The sequence below is a fragment of the Triticum urartu genome, chromosome 7A (assembly GCF_056163025.1).
Source record: "Triticum urartu cultivar PI428250 chromosome 7A, HENAU_Tu73, whole genome shotgun sequence".
In the NCBI taxonomy this organism is placed as follows: domain Eukaryota; kingdom Viridiplantae; phylum Streptophyta; class Magnoliopsida; order Poales; family Poaceae; genus Triticum; species Triticum urartu.
Window position 1 is genome coordinate 493,026,935 of NC_141879.1, and position 16,499 is coordinate 493,043,433.

Genomic DNA, 16,499 nt, shown 5'->3' on the forward strand with positions numbered 1-16,499 from the left:
GGAACTTTGTTCTCATCAAAATCGATTGAAACCTCTTCCAAGATAGTGGAATCATTACTAAATAAAGTCATGACCTCTCCAAATCCACTTTCATAATTATCATAATAAGATTCAACATCCTCCAAAATAGTGGGACCATTAGTTCCTAAAGTTGACACTCTTCCAAACCCACTTTCATCAATATAATCATCATAAGTAGGAGGCATGCTATCATCATTATAAATTTGCATATCAAAACTTAGGAGACTAAAAATATCATCTTCATTAAACGTAGCATCCCCAAGCTTGGTACAAACATTAATTGCAGCAAATATATTCTCAAAACATCATCTTCATCAAACATAGCATCCCCAAGCTTGGGCTTTTTCATATCATAAGTATAATCACTCTCATCATTAATAGTATGGATAGCACCAATAGTATAGCAATTATCATTATCACAAATGAGAAATAGGAGCAACATCATTTGGGAGAGATACCTTTCTACCTTTACTTCTTCGTCTTTTCTTTTTCTTCTTCACATCATGTGTGGGTTCAATCCTCTTTTTGGAGCTCCTTATTAATGAGATTGGTTGAATAGAAGGCTCCTCCTCGTTACCTGATTCATCATAAGAAATAATAGGAGAATATTGGGAAGTCTCTTCACTTTCATTAGTATTCTCTTCATCTTCTATTTGTTTTCTTTTCTTTATGTAATTGGCAATATAAGGATTTTCAATGCAATTCACCGCACAATACATATAAATTTCTTCTAGATCAATATCGAGGAATCTCTCAAGGTTATATTCTGGAATATGCTTAGTTTGACGTTTCATTTCTTCATAACCCAAAAGCAAACTAAGTTCATTATGATGTGCAAGGGAAATCAAGTCATCACAATTTTTGGACATGATTCGATCATGAAACAATTTGCATTTGATATTTAAATGACCATGTTCATTGCAAAGTTCACAAGTATGGCTAAGATATTTTAAATTTTCAGCACTAACATCTAGCCTCTCTTGCAACCATTTAGTTTCCAAATACTTATGCCTCTTGCAAAATCTATTTTCCCTAATTGGTGTGTACTTGCAAACTCTATGCACTCCACAAAAGTTGACATGCTTATAAGAGACATTTTCATCATGACTAGTGCAATCATCATTAATACTATGGATATTCAAGGAGTTCATACTAACAACATTACAATCATGCTCATCATTCAAAGATTTAGTGCCAAACATTTTAGAGACTTCTTCTTCTAGCATTTGAGCACAATTTTCCTTTCCATCATTCTCATGAAAGATATTAAAAAGATGAAGCATATGAGGCAAACTCAATTCCATTTTTTTGTAATTTTCTTTTATAAACTAAACTAGTGCTAAAATAAGAAACAAAAAGATTTGATTACAAGATCTAAAGATATACCTTCAAGCACTCACTTCCCCGGCAACGGCGCCAGAAAAGAGCTTGATGTCTACTACACAACCTTCTTCTTGTAGACGTTGTTGGGCCTCCAAGTGCAGAGGTTTGTAGCACAGTAGCAAATTTCCCTCGAGTGGATGACCTAAGGTTTATCAATTCGTGGGAGGCGTAGGATGAAGATGGTCTCTCTCAAACAACCCTGCAACCAAATAACAAAGAGTCTCTTGTGTCCCCAACACACCCAATACAATGGTAAATTGTATAGGTGCACTAGTTCGGCGAAGAGATGGTGATACAAGTGCAATATGGATGGTAGATATATGTTTTTGTAATCTGAAAATATAAAAACAACAAGGTAACTAATGATAAAAGTGAGCGTAAACGGTATTGCAATGCTAGGAAACAAGGCCTAGGGTTCATACTTTCACTAGTGCAAGTTCTCTCAACAATAATAATATAATTGGATCATATAGCTATCCCTCAACATGCAACAAAGAGTCACTCGAAAGTCACTAATAGCGGAGAACAAACAAAGAGATTATGGTAGGGTACGAAACCACCTCAAAGTCATCCTTTCTGATCTATCTATTCAAGAGTCCGTAGTAAAATAATATGAAGCTATTCTTTCCGTTCAATCTATCATAGAGTTCGTACTAGAATAACACCTTAAGACACAAATCAACCAAAACCCTAATGTCACCTAGATACTCCAATGTCACCTCAAGTATCCGTGGGTATGATTATACGATATGCATCACACAATCTCAGATTCATCTATTCAACCAACACAAAGAACTTCAAAGAGTGCCCCAAAGTTTCTACCGGAGAGTCAAGACGAAAACGTGTGACAACCCCTATGCATAAGTTCACGAGGTCACGGAAATCGCAAGTTGATCACCAAAACATACATCAAGTGAATCACGTGATATCCCATTGTCACCACAGATAAGCACATGCAAGACATACCTCAAGTGTTCTCAAATCCTTAAAGACTCAATCCGATAAGATAACTTTAAAGGGAAAACTCAATTGATCACAAGAGAGTAGAGGGGGAGAAACATCATAAGATCCAAATATAATAGCAAAGCTCGCGATACATCAAGATCGTGCCACCTCAAGAACACGAGAGAGAGAGACCAAACACATAGCTACTGGTACATACCCTCAGCCCCAAGGGTGAACTACTCCCTCCTCGTCATGGAGAGCGCCGGGATGATGAAGATGGCAACCGGAGAGGGATTCCCCCCTCCGGCATGGTGCCGGAATGGGTCTAGATTGATTTCCGGCGGCTACGGAGGCTTCTGGAGGCGGAACTCCCGATCTATTCTGCCTCTCGATGTTTTTAGGGTACTAGTTGACCCATTGCGCCAAATGGCGCAGAGACCCGTTGAAGACATGTTGTCGATGAAAATAGTTTCATGTTGTAAGAACCTTGAACTAAACCATGGTATTTTGTAAACATGTTAATTGCGTTGTTTAATAATAGTTTGGGAAAAGGGAAATTTTGCATAATATGAATATGTTCAATCTGAAAAAATGGCCACTATGATGAGGTAGTAAAGTTGGCATGGTTATATTTTTTTAGCAAGTTTGAAATGATGGTTATCATGATAAAAAAATTGTGCATGCATATATTTCTTGGGATGATGAGAGAGTAAAGCTGGCTTGGCTGTATTTTTTTAGCAAGTTTGAAAACATGCACTATGATGAGAAAGCAAAGTTGGCATAGTTGTATTTTTTTAGCAAGTTTGAAAACATGGTTATCATGATGAAAAACTTAGGCATGCATATATTTTTTGGAAAAAAAGAGGGGAAAAGATAAGAAACCTAAGAAAAAAAGATATAATATAGTCGGTTTATCTTAAAATAGTTGATTTATTTTAATAGCATAGAGTGAAAGTTGAAACAAAAAAAATATTCATTGGTATGAAAAATGAAGATAGAAGTGTTTTGAAATGTTGTCTCTCTCGATAAAAATCGGTAACAAATTTAATCCCCTTCAATTAGAAATATAGGTTTGTTGTCTACAATAAGATGTACATGCACATTTTACTTTGGTAGCGTGGAGTCTAATTCAAAACCACATCGGGTTGAAAATATACATATTTTCAATAATCTTTTATTTGAGCAAGTACGCACGATAAGAATTAGACCCTTCTATATTAAAAAAAGGTACATATCCTTTGCCTAATATTTGCCTGACAAAATGTCCATCAGATGAATCAATCAAATAGGAGGAACTGGGGAGTATTTCAAACCGAAACAAAGAATTGATCCTAACTACGTGAAGTGCATTAGCTTTAAAGCCTCTGAATTATTTTGTTGCTACTCCACCAGGAAAGTGCAGGCCTTCAAGAATCAAGACACCACTTGAGCTCTCTTCGGTCTCATAAGCCCTGTCGTTGTTTATATCCTTAACCCCAAAAGGTTGCCTCTTAGCATCTCTGTTGTTTTCTTGATCCTTATTAGGTGTCAGAATATCCTGAAGAAAATCCAGTTGATATCATATTATCATTAAATAAATCCATAGTTAACATGTGGATCGTGGGGAATGGCGAGATGCCATATTGGGGCTTGCAACACGAATAAAAGACCACTAATTTATAGAAGGAGAAAAAAATGCCTGAACACCCTTAAGAAAGGCCATGACGACGCACTAAATATTTCGAAACGAGAGGTTATTTTGTCATCAAAAGAAAAAAAGATAAAGCACAAACCTTTTTCAAATATGTTCAGCTCGGCCCTCAAGAACAGCTGCAACAACTGCACAAGCACCAGTCCCAATAGCAACAGTTGCTCCTACAGTCCAGATCATACAGTTTATTTTGTATATCCACTATATGAAAGAAATGCCTGGAGATAAAAGGATATCTCACTGAAAATCATCATACATCAGATTTATTTACATTATGGGTTAATAATGTTATCGAGGACCAAAACATGTGTAACAAATGCATACCAAGATTTACTTGGTATTAGAACAAATCACATAGATTCAATCTTTGCTCAGTGAAAACTGAGGAAGAACTCCATAACTATCCTAACCTGCACTGATCATTGCATGATATCAATATTCCTCTTTTACAGAACTAAATTTCGACAACCATGTAAGCTCTGAACGTTGTTCTTGATTAAAAGGCCAAAAGGATAAACAAATGGAATAAGTCTCGCTGGGTAATTTGGAACAACTGATTCAACTTCTATAATTTGACCCTGCTAACAAATGATTTATTGGACAATTTGGACTGCTGTACAAAATTTAAGAGTGGAACTAATTGCTCAGTTTCTAATTTTTTTTACTTGGCACACCCACTGAATAAGGTGAGCTCATTCTCATAAGAAAATAAAACAATGCTTGGGAAAATGCTTAGAAACAGTAGTAGCAAGTTAAAGATCAAGTTGGATGATGTAAGCGTGTTTTAATTCAATAAAGCTAGCCATGATGGCCTTTCCTAAAAAAAGTTAAAGATCAAGTTGGACAGAGTAAGGTCTAAATGGCATCTCCCTTTTTATAGAAGGCAAAAGACCTTAATGGCCTCATGACTGAGTAAGATGTGTAGATGGAGAAACCATGCGTATGAAGCTGCTCAATACAACTTAACTGAATTCACTAACTTTAAGCAACAATGAAGAAAGAAGAAAGCATTCATAAAATGCAGGTTATCTCTTCTTTGAACATATTACGTGACTCGGCATCTTCTTGTAGGAAAGAAAAAAAGCAAAGAGAGAAGGATAAAATAAGAACAAAGCCATGAACAGAGCATCGAGGAATCAGTATAACAATTTTGAAATACAATAATTTCAAAATCTTGCAAAATCATAACAAAAATTTCAGGAGTTATGAACAATTAGAAATACATTATACTGAAGGTTGAGTAAAATATGTCTTTTGGATTGAGCAAATATATAGCTGCAGAAATTTTGCAAATCAACACATAACAAGAATCTAAGGCTCTCTAGACTCCTTTTCCTTGCTAAATATGCACGCTTTCCATGGAATTTTTTTCAATATATTTGTTCTATAAACAAATGCTTGCTTTCTTTCCTTTTTTTGAAGCAGGTCGGATGCCATCAACAGCCCAACACCGAACAACCAGAGCCTAGTCACAACAATCATGCACGCAGCAGCAAGCCAGCAAAATAACACAACAGGTGCCCAGACACATACACGTAACTAAGCCAGTAGTAACCAAACACACAACAAGAACTTGTAGCTAGCAAGAGAGCGCTACGACCAAGTATGTATGATGCTACCACCAAGCCAGCCACAACAATCATGCACGCAACGGCAAGCCAGCAAAAAAATACAATGGGTGCCCGGACACACACAACACTAAGTCAGCAAGCACACACACAACAAGAACCTGTAGCAATCAAGCACGGAGGATAAGAGGACAGCTGGGACCGGAACAAAATTAACTTGCTAGCGACGGGATGCCTAGGCAGAAGCGACTGGAGGCGGCGGCAGCGACGAGTCCAGGCAGCAGCCGCGCGTGCATGAGACATGCATTTCATTAGTTGGCAATGGAAGCATCCATCATATTCATACATACCTTCGTTTCTTTATGAGCACTCCACTTCTCTGCCTCACCCCGTTGACCTCCACCTCAATAACCTGGTCAATCAACAACACATGATCTATGGGGTGATGATAAACCTATATATATATATATATATATATATATATATATATATATATATATCTGAAAATGGACGGGAGGCAGTGCGGAGTATTAGATCTCTGAACTCTGACGGGCCGATGAGCCAATGGAAGAAGGGGATGGTGAGGGCAGCATTGAACACGTAGGCCCAGCGCCGGAATGGACCATCCACAGGAGCACCTCAAGGACGGCCTCCTGCTGCTGGGCCTGCAAGCACCTCGCATACCACCTTCTTCTCCTCCTCGACGCCCAGCTCTTCTTCCTTCTGGCGAACTTCTGCATCTTGCGCGCGAACATCCCATCAAACAGTGCTCGAGCGGCTCATCCCTGTACTCCGTCTTCTCCACCATTGGCCGAGACCTAATTTGTCCTAGCAAAAGAAATCACATCATGAGCAAAAGAACAAATTTGCAACTAACAATTCAAATCGAGATTTATCCATTAGCTGTCCTAAAATATATAAATAGAAGGGTTTCTAATTGCCCACCTGAGCGTTTCGAGCTAATGCCGGAATCCATGGGTAGGGCGCCAGCTGCAAGTGTAGTCGCCCACAGTGGCGAAGCCAAGAGTTCAACGTTGTGATGTCAATTTAAAGTTGTGATGTCAAATACTTATGCTTGTGTGAAAACTGGTTTTTGCTTGATGTCTACTAATGCATGCCAAAATGTTGTGTAGTCAGTTGCCTACACAGCTAACCCCTGGCACCGCCACTGGCCGCCCACCCGCTGAGGCCGTCGTCAGCACACGACCGCAAGAGCCGCCATCCGCCGCACCACGAGGAAGAGGCAGAGTGTAGCCTCCCGTACATAACCTCTGTGAGTTGTTTCCTTTTGAATTAAAAAGCATCTGAATGTACAAAGACCGAAACAACAGAATGAAGTGCAACTAAAATCCAAGGAAACATTCTGTGAAACTAATTTACTCCCTCTGCACTATATGTCTAATAAAGGCACTTGAAAACCAATCCAATGATAATTCTAATATGCGTTTTTATGAAAATCAATTGATCTGCTCTGTACCGAATACTGATATGAATTGTCAATTCTGAACTCGGGAATCCTATTGAAATTAAAAGAAGGGAAAAAGAAATTATCCAGTTCTTTTTAGTTTCTACCTACATGATCCATTGGAGAAGCCAATAACCGTGCAGGAACCAGTCACTTAAGAAGGGGATGAGACAAACAAAGAGAAAGTCTAACACACTCTATTTGTACAGGAAGCAACAAAATGGTTGTCCTGGGAATTAAGGAAGTGAAGAAGAAGAGCTAACGAAGCAGCAAACCAAGGCCGCCGTCAGCCGCACGACCGCAAGAGCCGTCGTCCGCCGCACCATGAGGAAGAGGCGGAGTGCAGCCTCCCGTACAACGCGCCCGAGCCCCAGCCTCGTCGCAGCTCCCGATCCAGGAGTGGATCGAGCCGCCGCCAACCTCCAAGTCGCGTCCAGGTTGGGCCCGTCCTTTGTGGCACCGGCCGATGACCCTCTCTCATTTCAGCTGCCGCACCTCCCTTTCCTCTTTCCTCTCTCTTTCTCCCTCCTTCTCTCTCTCCCCCTCATTTTGTCTCTCAGCTAGGGTTCGTGCGCGAGGAGGGGCGCAGGCCGACGCCTCGCCGGTGTAGGCCGACGCCGGCCGGTCACCCTCTCCCGTCCGCTGCCGGACCTCCCTCTCCTCTCCTCTCCCCTTTCTCTCCCTCTCATCTTCCTATCTCTCTCCTAGGGTTCGTGCGGGATGAGGGGACCGAAGTGTCCACGGCGTGCGGGGCGAGGGGATTGTGTTGCGTTGGGTGCGGGCGCGGCGCGCGGATGGGACAAATTCTCTCTCACTCGGCGCCGCTTACCCAGTCAATACAGACACGAGACGAGTCCACCAGTCATTGGACAGAAAAATAAACTGTGAAGTAAAAATAATTTAACTGTAAGTGAAGATCCAACGGCTTAAACACGTCAGAAAGGCAGTTCGGACAGCCGATGAAGCCTCAATCGGGGGAGCCTTCTAGAGATGAGTTGGCTAGCCTCATTATTGTTTTTAAATATGGATATATATATATATGGGAAAGAAGTCGGTCAGGGGAGCCACAAGGAGCCCATGAGGATGGGGGCGCGCCCGGGAGCAGGCACGCTGATGAAGCTATGTATCTAGGGTAGGGTCATGGATCTGTCCTAACTGCCCTACCCAAGGACATCTCTAAAAGAAATCACATTTCAATCGACTTGAAGGTGTTCCACTCGACAGACTCGAAGACACTCGACCAGGAACCAATCACTCGACCAAGATCCAACCACTCGACGGCCAGGAGACCTAAAGTCACTCCGCACGCTAACGGTCGGTCATTAAATAGCTTTTATGGTCATCATAGCACTTTATTACTAGCGTTACCAGTAACGCCCCGCCTTAATGTACATTGAACCCTTTGTAACATAGGCTGGTCGGGGTCCTGGCACACTCTATATAAGCCACCCCCCTCCTCCGAGACAAGGGTTCGCACCTCTGTAACTCATACTCACATAATCCAGTCGACCGCCTTCGGGCTTCGAGACGTAGGACTATTACTTCCTTCGAGAAGGGCCTGAACTCGTAAACCTCGCGTGCTTACAACTTCTCCATAGCTAAGATCTTGCCTCTTCATACTTACCCCCCTACACTACTGTCAGACTTAGAACCACGACAGTTGGCGCCCACCATGGGGCAGGTGTTTTAGCGTTTGTTGGAGGAGTTGCGACCTTTTCCGACCCGAATCATCATGGTTTTCGGCGGAGTTTCGGTGGAGGGCCGCGAGATCCGTCTCGGCGCGCTCACGTTCATCGTCGACGACTCTGCTTGGCTCCAGGAGGCTCCGCTCGACGTGGACGCACTTCCTGCTCGCGGTGCAACGCACTTTAGCGCGTGCGTCCGCGGCGTTCTCCTGCGGCAACCGTCGACCCCCTACCGGTCGGCTCCTGTGTTGTCCTCCCTCCCTGTTTCCCGCCGGCGCAAGCGCTCCGGTCGGTGGAGACTTCGGCGGTGGGTGAGGCACGCGGTGGCACGTCAGTCGGCCACCCCTCAAGTCGCGGCGATCGTGCCCGACGAATCCCTCTATGGCCTGTTCGACCTGTCGACTGGCTCCACAGAGACCGCATCCAAGTGCGACAGCAGCGATCCAGCGGCGGAGGTTCTGATGGTCGATGGACCACCCAGTCCTCCCGGTTTTCCCCGCACCGACGGAGGCGCGGGTGGAGGCGACCCGTCGCGTCTCCATGAGGAGTATCTTCCCGAGCCTCTCACGTCGCTGCGGAGAGAAGAACTTCGCCGCCGGAACATGGATGCACTGCACACTCCTATCGTTGGAGAAACCCCCGAGGCTCGCGCCTTGGAGGGCGCGCGCCTGATAAACTTGGCCGAGCGCACTCGACTGGAGAACCTCCAGTGAGCACTCGACGAGCGTGCGCGACAACGGGTTCCCGAATCCAGTCGACGTCAGCTCTTCCCGCCCCCGCAGGTATATCGAACTCCAATTCAGAATTTAGCAGCTGCGGCCCGTATAGCGGAGTCGATTCAGCCTTCCCAGTCGGAGGCTGGCAGAGGCTTGCTGCAGATCAGAGCATTACTCCGGGCAGCAGGAGATTAGAGTTCCGCTGTTTCTCAGTCGCGGAACAGGATTCACAGCAGGTCCGTTGCCGCGGACACAGTCCAGTCGGCTCACAGCCCGAGATCGCCCCCGAGGCATGAGGGACGTGGAGACCGGTGTGACCAGTATGGGAACCATGAGTAGTATGATCACCGAGTCGATCGTGACGGTCGACGTCGAGTGCCCACGCCTCCCCCAAGGAGCGGGTTGTATGTGCCTCGCCAGCAGGATGACAGGCGCCCTCATAGTGGTGGGCGAAGGATTCCAGTCGACCCCAGAGGGCCAGGCTTTGACGCGAGATCCATTCTCGTCCAGGGTTTGGTCGACAGGAACAGGGCTCACCGAGAAGGTCACGACAGAGATGCACCTACCAGCAGCAGAGTACATGTTTCGGGGCCAGAGTGCTTTAGTAGAGCCATCAGGGCCGCTGTGATTCCTCCCAACTTCACGTTGGCGACTGGAGTCAGTAAGTTCACTGGCGAGTCCAAGCCCGATACTTGGCTTGAGGACTACCGAGTGGCCGTCCAGATTGGCGGCGGCAATGATGAAGTGGCCATGAAGCACCTGCCTCTCATGTTGGAGGGTTCGGCCAGAGCGTGGTTGAACCAGTTAGCACCTAGCAGCATTTACACTTGGGAAGATCTCTCCCGAGTGTTTGTCACCACATTTGAAGGCACATGCAAGCGACCGGCAGGGCTGACGGAACTGCGGTCTTGCGTGCAGAAGCCGAATGAAACTTTGAGGGATTACATCCAGAGGTGGATCACGTTACACCACTCGATGGAGAATGTGCCTGACCACCAAGCAGTTTGTGCCTTCAAGGAAGGTGTCAAGTACAGAGAACTGAATTTGAAATTCGGTCGAACCGGGGATATGTCCCTAAATCGGATGATGGAGATTGCCACCAAGTACGCTAATGGTGAAGATGAGGATCGACTCAGGAGTGGCAAGCTCAAGTCAGTCGCCCAAGAAACCGGAGGTAATTCCAATCGGAAACAGAAGCGGAAAGCCGAGCCAGCGGCTCCCGGGGAAGCCTTGGCTTTAACCCAAGGAAAGTTTAAAGGGAAACCTAAAGGGCCTTGGAACCCCCAAAAGGTTAAAGACCAGGAAGGAAATGATGTGTTGGACTTGCCATGTCTCGTCCACACAAAGAAAGATGAAGAGGGTAATTTCATTTACCCGAAACATACCACTCGACAGTGTCGACTCTTGATCCAGCAGTTTCAGGGCAAGCAGCCCAAAGATAAGGAAATGGAGTCGGACAAGGTCGAGGACAAAGAGGACAGTGACGACGGATACCCTCAAGTCAATTCCACCCTGATGATTTTTGCTAATGTTGAGAGCAAAAGTCGACTGAAAGTCATCAACCGAGAGGTGAATATGGCTGCTCCGGCGACACCAAGTTATTTGAAATGGTCCCAGACTGCCATCACGTTCGACCAGTCCGATCACCCAACGCATATTGCCACCCCTGGGAGGCAAGCTCTGGTGGTCGACCCAGTGGTTGAAGGCACTCGACTGACCAAAGTCTTGATGGATGGTGGCAGTGGTTTGAACATATTGTATGCTGAGACGTTGAAAGGGATGGGCATTCCGATGTCCAGACTCAGTGCCAGCAACATGAGTTTCTATGGAGTCATTCCTGGGAAGAAGACTGAATTACTCGGCCAGATTGCTCTTGATGTGGTTTTCGGTGATTCCAAGAATTACCGCAAAGAGAAGTTGACATTTGAAGTTGTAGACTTCCAGAGTGCCTACCACACTATTTTGGGCAGGCCGGCTTATGCACGCTTCATGGCCCGACCGTGTTATGTGTATCTCAAATTGAAGATGCTTGGCCCCAAAGATGTGATCACTATTACGGGCAATCGGAAGAAAGCGGAAGAATGTTTTCAGAAAGGTTCGAAGATCACCGATGCTCAGATGGCAGTGGTGGAGTTGCAGGAATACCAGAAGACTGTAGACCCGAGTGATTTGTTGCGAGCCAAGAAGCTCGCTACGGAGTCAGCTTTTCAGTCGACTGGCGATACGAAGACAGCTCACATCCACCCGACCGACCCCAGTGCTGCTCCAACTCATATCTCGACAACACTCAACTCCAAATAGGAAGAAGCGCTCATCCAGTTCCTCCGTGAGAACTGGGACATTTTCGCATGGAAGCCCTCTGACATGCCGGGTGTTCCCAGGGAGCTGGCTGAGCACCGCCTAAGAGTCGACTCAAAAGTAAAACCTGTCAAGGAACATCTTCGACGGTCCGCCGTCCAGAAGAGAAAGGCCATTGGTGAAGAGGTGGCCGGCTCTTAGCAGCGGAGTTCATCCGAGAAATCTACCACTCCGAGTGGCTCGCCAATGTTGTCATGGTCCCCTCGCCAATGTTGTCATGGTCCCCAAGAAGGACAAGTCACTTCGCATGTGCATTGACTTTAAACATATCAATCGGGCCTGCCCGAAAGATCATTTTCCTCTCCCCCGCATCGACCAGATAGTCGACTCGACTGCGGGATGTGAGCGACTGTCTTTTTTAGACGCCTATTCCGGGTACCATCAGATCCGTCTGTATGGGCCTGACGAGATCAAAACAACTTTCATCACTCCATTCGGGTGCTTTTGTTATGTTACCATGCCATTCGGCCTCAAGAATGCCGGAGCCACATTCATGAGGATGATTCAGAAGTGTTTGCTCACCCAAATCAGTCGGAATGTGGAGGCGTACATGGATGATATTGTGGTCAAGTCACGGAAGGGTTCCGACCTGCTGACTGACCTTGCTGAAACCTTTACCAATCTCAGAAGGTTTGATATCAAGCTTAATCCATCAAAATGCACATTCGAGGTTCCTGGTGGAAAGTTACTTGGTTTTCTCGTTTCCGAACGGGGAATCGACGCCAATCCAGAAAAAGTCGGTACTATACTCCGAACGAAAAGTCCTGTGCGAGTGCACGATGTTCAGAAGCTTACTGGTTGCTTGGCCGCCCTAAGTCGATTCATATCTCGTCTCGGTGAAAAGGCATTGCCTCTTTACCGATTGATGAAGAAGTCTGACAAGTTCGAGTGGACTCCTGAAGCTGACGTAGCGTTCGCAGAGCTCAAAGCTCTGCTCTCCACCCAGCCGGTGCTTGCTGCCCCAATCAGCAAGGAGCCTTTGCTGCTTTATATTGCAGCCACAGGACAAGTCGTCAGTACGGTACTTACGGTCGAGCGGGAAGAAGAAGGGAAAACCTTCAAAGTTCAACGCCCAGTGTATTATATTTCTGAAGTCTTGACCTCATCGAAGCAAAGATATCCTCATTATCAGAAACTCGTATATGGAATTTATATGACCACAAAGAAAGTTTCCCACTATTTCTCTGATCACTCCATTACAGTCGTCAGTGACGCTCCGTTGTCAGAGATCTTGCATAACAGGGACGCAACTGGTCGAGTGGCAAAATGGGCGATTGAACTCCTTCCTCTAGATATCAAGTTTGAGGCAAATAAAGCTATCAAGTCCCAGGCAATCGCGGATTTCGTCGCCGAGTGGATTGAACAGCAACTGCCGACTCAGGTTCACTCGGAGCATTGGACCATGTTCTTTGACGGTTCCAAGATGCTAAATGGTTCCGGCGTCGGAGTGGTGTTGGTCTCCCTCAGAGGAGATAAACTCAGATATGTTCTTCAAATCCACTTTGATTCCTCTAACAACGAGGCAGAATACGAAGCACTTTTATATGGGTTGCGCATGGCCATTTCACTCGGCGTCCATCGCCTCATGGTCTATGGCGACTCAGATTTGGTGGTCAATCAAGTGATGAAGGAATGGGACGTCAGAAGTCCAGCCATGACTGGTTATTGCAATGCAGTGAGAAAGCTGGAGAAGAAATTCGAGGGGTTAGAGCTTCATCACATACCCCGACTGAAAAATCAAGCAGCTGATGATCTGGCAAAAATAGGTTCCAAAAGAGAAGCCATTCCCAGCAATGTGTTTTTGGAACACATCCACACACCATCAGTCCAGGAGGATCCCTTCACTGAAGAGGCCCCGCAACCAAAAAGCGCCACGGATCCGACTGAAGTTGAAGTTCCGGCTATGGTCGACCTGATCATGGAAGTCTTGGTTATCACTCCCGTCTGGACAGAACCGTACATCGCGTATAACCTAAGGAAAGAACTCCCAGAAGACGAAGAAGAGGCTCGACAGATCGTCCGTCGATCCAAGGCCTTTACAGTCATAAAGGGACAGTTATATAGAGAAAGCGCGACAGGGGTCGGCCAGAAGTGTATTACACTAGAAGAAGGTCAGATGATCCTTAACGATATCCACTTGGGGACATGTGGTCATCATGCGTCCTCTCGGACCATTGTGGCTAAAGCATACCGAGCTGGGTTCTACTGGCCAAGAGCCAATGAGATGGCAAAAGAGATAGTCGACAAATGTGAAGGATGTCAGTATTACTCCAATATGCCGCACAAGCCCGCGTCAGCCCTGAAAACCATCCACTCGTCTGGCCTTTCGCTGTTTGGGGGCTGGACATGGTTGGACCACTAAGAACAGGCAGGAGCGACTTCACTCATGTGCTGGTAGCAGCCGACAAGTTCACCAAATGGATTGAAGCCAAGCCTATCAAGAATCTTGATGCTTGCACCACTATCAGTTTCATCAGAGAGTTGATATTCAGATATGGAGTTCCACACAGCATCATCACCGACAATGGGTCAAACTTCGATTCCGACAAATTCAGGGCCTTTTGCGCCTCTCAGGGCACTCGGGTCGACTATGCTTTGGTCGCTCACCCCCAGTTGAATGGGCAAGCAGAAAGGGCAAACGGCCTAATTCTCAAAGGACTGAAACCTCGATTGATGCGTGATCTCAAGCACGCAGCAGGCGCATGGGTCGACGAGCTTCCATCAGTCCTTTGGGGATTGAGGACAACCCCGAATCGATCGACCGGAAGAACCCCATTCTTTCTGGTCTATGGAGCCGAGGCAGTCTTACCGAGTGACCTGCTTCACAACGCTCCCAGAGTCGAGCTCTACTCAGAAGATGAAGCAGAACAAGCCCGGCAGGACGCAGTCGACCTCCTAGAAGAATAAAGAGAAATGGCCTTGATTCGATCGACCATCTATCAGCAAGACTTGCGTCAATTTCATGCCAAAAAGTGAAGAGCCGAGTCTTCCAAGAAGGAGACTTAGTCCTCCGAGTGGATCAGCAGAAACCACACAAGCTCGCTCCTACTTGGGAAGGCCCCTTCATAGTCACCAGAGTCCTCCACAATGGGGCATACCACCTCTACAATGTCGATCTTCAGATTGATGAGCCACGAGCCTGGAATGCGGAGCTACTCCGCCCCTTTTATACTTAAATTCTCACTCGGATGAGATGTAATAAGAAAAACTCATGTAGTTTATTTATCAAAGACAAGAGCGTTATAATTTTCCCAGTGATTATTATTGTTTTTGTTTGCGTAAGAAATCCCCCAGTGGGTGGCTTAGCTGCGAATCCGATTCGCCTAAGTTTGTAAAAAGAGTTTCCTACCGAGTGGCGAGCCAGCCTCCCACTCGGGGGCTTAGCTGCGAATCCGTTTCGCCTAAGTTTGAAAAAATCCTGCCGAGTGGAGAGCAATCCTCCCACTCGGAGGCTTAGCTGCAGTCCAGGACTCGCCTAAGTTCTCTCACTTGGAGACTTAGCTGCAGTCCGGCACTCACCTAAGTTTGAAAAAATCCTACCGAGTGGAGAGCAATCCTCCTACTCGGGGGCTTAGCTGCAGTCCAGTACTCGCCTAAGTTCTCTCACTGGAGACTTAGCGGCAGTCCGGCACTCGCCTAAGTTTGAAAAAATCCTATCGAGTGGAGAGCAATCCTCCCACTCGGGGGCTTAGCTGCAGTCCAGTACTCGCCTAAGTTCTCTCACTAGAGACTTAGCTGCAGTCCGGCACTCGCCTAAGTTTGAAAAAATCCTACCGAGTGGAGAGCAATCCTCCCACTCGGGGGCTTAGCTGCAGTCCAGTACTCGCCTAAGTTCTCTCACTAGAGACTTAGCTGCAGTCCGGTACTCGCCTAAGTTTGAAAAAATCCTACCGAGTGGAGAGCAATCGTCCCACTCGGGGGCTTAGCTGCAGTCCAGTACTCGCCTAAGTTCTCTCACTTAGAGACTTAGCTGTAGTCCGACACTCGCCTAAGTTTGAAAAAATCCTACCGAGTGGAGAGCAATCCTCCCACTCGGGGGCTTAGCTGCAGTCCAGAACTCGCCTAAGTACGAAATACATCTCATTCCTCAAGGACGACGAGGGGCAGGTCGACTGCCACCTTCTCGTGGGGAGCTTCGCCATAAATACAATGTGCGCTCTGTCCCACTCTACAGTAACAGGGTGTGGGTCGACCGCCGCCTTCCCCTGGGGAGCTTCGCCACAAATACAAGACATGGGTCGACTGCTTCCCTCTCCTTCGGAGCTGCGCTGCGAATGCAAAAGTTGTCTCGGATGAAGAATGGGTTCACTCAGCAGGAGATTCATAAAGACATTCAACGGTAAACCAAGTTCAGGTAAATTCCAAAGGTTCCAGATCACAGACCAAAGTACTCGGGCATGCAGCCCAAAAAAGTTTAATGGTTATAGAAACCACTCGGCATTCCGAGGCAAATTTAAGGTGGGACATAAGAGTTTGTTCACTCCGCGGGAGGAGGGCTGGCAGGCTCGACGAACTCATCCAGGTCGACGCCGTCGGCTATCCGAGTGGGTGCAGCGATGAAAGTCTCCATAAAGGTTCGGAAGTCATGCTTCTGGGTGTTGGCGACCTTGATTGCTGCCAGTTTGTCCTGTCACACCTCCTTGCAGTGGACACGAACCAAAGACAGAG

At 46.3% G+C, this 16,499-nt stretch overlaps 1 long non-coding RNA gene across 1 annotated transcript; it reads right to left on the reverse strand.

The window, feature by feature from the left end:
• Window positions 1-3,474: 3,474 nt before the first annotated feature.
• LOC125525169 (uncharacterized) lies at window positions 3,475-7,862 on the reverse strand. The gene is made up of 4 exons (XR_007291171.2): window positions 6,553-7,862; window positions 5,958-6,435; window positions 4,122-4,203; window positions 3,475-3,886 (listed from the first exon to the last, which is right to left on the reverse strand). It is a non-coding gene; the product is annotated as an uncharacterized LOC125525169 (long non-coding RNA).
• Between the last annotated feature and the right edge of the window lie 8,637 nt (window positions 7,863-16,499).